The sequence below is a fragment of the Sapajus apella genome, unplaced genomic scaffold, assembly GCF_009761245.1.
Source record: "Sapajus apella isolate SASKATOON/1434 unplaced genomic scaffold, GSC_monkey_1.0 scaffold25, whole genome shotgun sequence".
NCBI classification, from domain to species: domain Eukaryota; kingdom Metazoa; phylum Chordata; class Mammalia; order Primates; family Cebidae; genus Sapajus; species Sapajus apella.
The window spans coordinates 26,916,658-26,922,309 of NW_022436965.1; positions in this window are offsets into that span (position 1 = coordinate 26,916,658).

Here is a 5,652-nt window from a genome sequence, read left to right on the forward strand (position 1 = left end):
AAAAAAAAAAAAAAAAAAAAAAAAAAACAACACCATTTTACTTTCTGCTTTTTAGATGATCAAGTCATGTGAGAAACAGATGTGCCTAAACTCATTACGCCCTGCCAGTCTCGTGATTTTTCATTTTGGACTTGGATGTTTTGATTTGGGGTATTAAAAACAGCTGTGAAAACCAGCCTCACTAAAATATATTAATTAGAAACACCTGTATTGATTAGACACACCTGAAAAAAACAGATACTACACAAAGTGATAACTTTTCTTGAACCCATCAGAGTGCTGAAGTAGCAAGGCAACCAAATACCCTGAAAGCTAAGAAAAGACAGGTGTTTCTAAAGAGGGCTAGGACATGAGCACAGGTTCACCTGTAAGGCAGCATGGAAGGAAGACAAGGCTACCATTCATATGGGTTAGAAGAATTCAGCTAAAATTTTTAATAAACCGCTGAAAGCCAGTTGTGACCACGAAGTGGGAGCTGATGCTACAAGGGGCATTCATTCCCACCCATTTGAAGTGTCTTCATGGACCTCTATCAGAGCTCATGAAAAGCTTGTGGGCAGGGAACACGTACCTAGGTAATGGAGCAGCCAAAATTCTAGGGAAGGCATGAAGCCCACCTGAATCCTTTTTTCTAAGGAACAAATAATTTAAATTACTAGATGAAGGCCCCAGGGCACAGGAAAAGAGCACATTACACCTGGAGGAAAGGAGCAGGAGAAAAAAAAAAAAAAAAACTCTCTACCCTTGGGGAAGGGGTGGGAAACCATCCCAAGCCTAGATGATTAGAGGTCTTCTACTACTAAGTGAGGTCCAGGATCACTGAAAAAGCCCCATCCTCAAGATCCAGGGACAGAAGGCCCGACTAAAACTGAGGTGGGACTGGAACAGCTGTCACAGCCCCCCATCCATGTTCTTCTTAGCCACTGCCCAGAAAAAATCAATGAGAACAGCAAGTATTGTACCAAAGAAAGAGTTTAATGATCACAGGGCCAGACAAGTGAAGAGAGCAGGGAGCAATTTCTCAAACCCATCTCGCTGAGAATTCAGAGACTAGGATTTTTCAAGGGTACTGTGGTGGGCAGGAGGCTTGGAAACTGGAACAATTAATTGGCTGGGGATGAAATCACAGGGGCACCTAAAACTGTCTTCACACAGCCAAATAAGTTCCCAGGAGGGTGTGGATCTCAGGACCTAGTGGCGTCTCTTTGTCTACTTAAATGCTAAATCTGAGAAGTATCTCGAAGACTCTTCTTCAGGTTTCACAATAGTGATGTTATCTACAGGAGTAGTTGGGGAAGTTATAAATTTTGCGACCCCCGGTTACGTGACTCCGGAGCAGTAAGCAACATGCTGCTGTAAGGACACACAGAAAGCAAGGAAGTGAGGAAGACATACTAAGCAATGGTAGGTCATTGTTTAGCTGAGTCTATTCTTCGGCAAAGTTCAAGTCTCTACCATATTTTAACCTTGCCTTATGAACGTAGCTTCAATCTTGAACAAGGAGAGAGTTCAATCTCTCCTACCTCAAATTTTAACTATGAATTCCTCTCATAGCTATTCTGACCTCCATGCTAGTGTTGTACTGGCCTGAGCATAGAAAGTCAACACCAAGACAAAAGTATGCCAAATTGCAGGGTCTTTATTGCTGGCGGCCACGGAGGACTCACGTCTCTCCAACCCCTGGCCCTCAAAGGGGGGTGTCAAGACCTTTTATGCCTGTAAACCACCTTGGGGGTGAGGGTGAGGGGCGGGAGTGGGGGTGAGGGGCTTCAGACATTCCGAGGGCCAGTGGATTTCGTAAATCACCTCCTGGGCGGAGATGAGGGTGAGGGGCCAGGGGACTTTGGATATTCCGATTGTTACTTAAGTGGTTTACAGAAGTCAAGATAAGCATTAGGTTACACATTGCCTGGGTAGGGTGGAAATTACAGACCTTAGTTACTTATTACAAGTCGTGGGGGTCAAGATGGTGTGGGTTTGGACTGCCTGCCTGTCACATCAGGGTTACAGAGAGCAGTTTCAACAGAAAGCCGAGGTATGGTTGAGGTATGCAGTTTTATGGGGCTTTTACCATGTCACACTAGAATAAGCAAAAGAAAAAAAAATTAGCCTGTGGGCCTAGAAGCCGGATGGAGTCAGTCATGTTAGGTTTATCTCATTATTAATTTATTTGTTTTTATTTTTATTTTTTTGAGACGGAGTCTTGCTCTGTCTCCCAGGCTGGAGTACAGTGGTGGGATCTCAGCTCACTGCAACCTCCGCCTCCTGGGTTCCAGGGATTCTCTGCCTGCCTCAGCCTTCCAAATAACTGGGATTAGAGGTGCCTGCCACGATGCCTGGCTAATTTTGTATTTTTAGTAGAGACGGGGCTTCACCATCTTGGCCAGGTTGGTCTCAAACTCCTGACCTCAAGTGATCCACCTGCCTTAGCCTCCCAAAGTGCTGGGATTACAAGCATGAGCCACTGCCCTGGTTAGATTTCTCTCTCTCTCTCTCTCTCGCTCTCTCTTGCTCTCTGTCTCTCTATATATATATTCTGCAAAGGAAGTTTCACAATGGAGACATCTCCCCTTTACCTCCCAGGCTAGCAAGTACTGAGTAGGAAGCAAAAGTACTCTATCACTGAAGAAAGACTCTGAGGCGTAGGCACATACTTTAGGAAGGCCTAAAGTTGGGGAAGTGCAGGAAAATTGAGAAAATACCCCCCAGGAATACCAGCCCGCACCCAAGCACAAGATAACACTAGAAGAATTTGAAGGTAACTTTGGCAACAACAAAACCCTCACCCAGCTTGACTCTTGACTTGATTGGCCCTCACTAAGAGCTTACCAGAAAAAGCGGGGGGCTCATTTCCAACCATAAATACAATTTACCCCAGTTCCTCCTGTCCTACACATAATGTCCAGAATTTGATGAAAACAGCGAGCCTACACAGAAAAGCAAGACTTAAAAATCCAGTCAAGAGACAATGCAAGCAATAGAAACTGTCTCAAAGATGATTCAGATGTTGGTACTATTGAACGGGGAATTTAAGAATCAAACCGTTAATTATAACCATATTTAACATGTTAAAGGCTCTAGTGGAAAAGGTAGACAACATACATAAACAGATGTGGAATTTCAGCAGAAAGATAGAAACTATAGGAAGAGTCTAATGGAAAGGTTAGAAAATTTTGAAACAGAGTAAAAGAGAAGAAGAATGTATTCAAAAGGGTCATCAGCAGATTCCATACAGCTGAGAAAAAAAAAAAAATCAGTACTTTGAAAATGGGTTCATAGAAATTACCCAAACTGAAATTCAAAGAGTAAAAAAAAGAAAGAAAATAAAACAAGAACTGTGGTACAATACAAACTGGCCTAACATATATGTAATCGAAATCCCAAAGAAGAAAGAATGGGAGAGAAAAAACATTTAAAGAGAAAATGGCCAACAATTTTTTCAAAAATAATGGAAGAGTTATCAAACCACAGATCCAAGAAGGTCAGAGAACCATAGGCAGACTAAAATACACACACACACACACACACACACACACACTCCTAAATATATCATATTTAAACTGCTGAAAATCAACGATAAAGAGGAAATTATTAAAATACTCATTGGTCTTTATTTTAAGAGTTTTCATTGGAGAGCTAGGATGCCAGTGCCCCCACTCTAACCCACCACTAAGGAGATAATCAGAAGTTATACTGGCAGAAATGTCAAAACTATTTAAATCTTTGTGTTAGCCAACTCAACTGGCTAGAAGACTTTAAAAGAAATTTTTTATAAGATACAAAGATGAGCAAAAGAACAGTAGCCGAGCCTAGTTTCTAATGCACAATAATACTCTGCCTCCAAAATAAACGGGAACCTAGACCTTGTTTTCTGATCTTTCCTTCAGGACCAAACTTCTGGCCATCTCCTCGTCTGCAGTCTTCCTTATCTCTTCCTTGACGTGAGAAGTCATTTTTTTTTCCAAATCTCAGTTTTCTCCCCTGAGTTGTCCTAAATGTTGCATTGGGCCCTATCGCTGGACATGCCTTTTTGACTCTAAGCCCAGAGAGAACTCAGAATTCTCTCCCTTCTCTAAGAAGTGATTTATGAACCACAGGGGCAGTATGCAGTCTTTTAGGTTGTCCCTTTGCAGTTTGCAGGGCCAAAATACTCTGAAGTCATTCACCGCCTGTTTCATCATGACTTACCAGGGTTCTCCTCCTGGTGTCCCTCCGATGACTCTTGTTAACACTCCTCTATCTTCATCTGCCCATTAAATATTGGCGTTTGTTCAGCTTTTTGTCCTCTATGTAATTCTCTGTCAATAATTTTCTAAGTGAGAAGAGACTCCCTCAAGGGGTGTATCAGAATTGGAGGGGGAAGGAGAGGTAAAAGTATAATTTGAAAAGTTTACTCGGCATTACGATACAACTTAATACTTGTAAATTTGACAAACTAGATATGAAAATTAAGATAAAATTAAAGAAAGTATGTTTGTGTTCAGAGAGGTTGAAAAGGAACTTGAAAATGCTAAGAAGCATGATCTGTGTATGTCTCACTACTTCTAAATGATTTTACCTACATTCATGACTTCCTCTACACCAGTGGTTCCCAACAGAGTTGATTTTGCTCCCCGCTCCCAGGGGACATTTGTCAGTGTTTGGAGACACTTTTGGTTATTACAGCTAGATAGGGTTGCCGCTGGCATCTATTGAGTGGAGGCCACGAACATTGCTAAATGTCCTCGAGAGTGGAGAGCATAACCCCTCATAACAAAGAATTACCTGGCCCCACGCATCAATAGTGCTGAGAATGAGATCCTTGCTTCACTTCCTATATGCTGATGACTCCTCAGTCTTATCTCTGGTCAACACTTTTCAACTTAACTCTAGAAAAATATATTTATTAATATATTTATTATATATATAATATAATGATAGCTACCTATTAGGCATTTCCACTTCAAATCACTTTTTTTTTTGGCCAGGCACAGTGGCTCATGCCTGTAATCCCAGCACTTCGGGAGGTCAAGGATGTCAGGAGTTTGAGACCAGCTTGGCCAACATGGCAAAACCTTGTTTCTACTAAAAATACAAAAATTAGCCAGCCTGGTGGTGTGTAGTCCCGGCAACTCAGGAGGCTGAGGCAGGAGAATCCCTTGAACACGGGAGATGGAGGGTGCAGGGAACCGAGATCATGCCACTGCACTTCACCCTGGGCAACAAAGAGAGACTCTGTCTAAAATACACACACACACACACACACACTTTTTTTCTAAAATGAAATTCACTTATTTTTCCCAAGTTTAGCATTTTTACTCTATGATCTACTTAGAAGGATCTAAGACAAAATCCTTCAAGTCAGTGTATGTCCCTTACCATTCCCATTCAATCAATAATTAAGTTCTTGCACATTTCTTTTCCTCTTGCCAACTATTAGCACTAGAAAACCTTTAAGCAAGTCATTTAATTTCCCTATGCCTTGGTTTTCTCGACTGTAAATAGTAATAATAATAGTACATCTGCCTCCTAGTTATAAACAACAGAAATTTATTTCTTATTTTTATTTATTTATTTTTGAGACAGAGTTTTGCTCTTGTTACCCAGGCTGGAGTGCAATGGTGCAATCTCGGCTCACCGCAACCTCCGCCTCCTGGGTTCAGGCAATTCTCC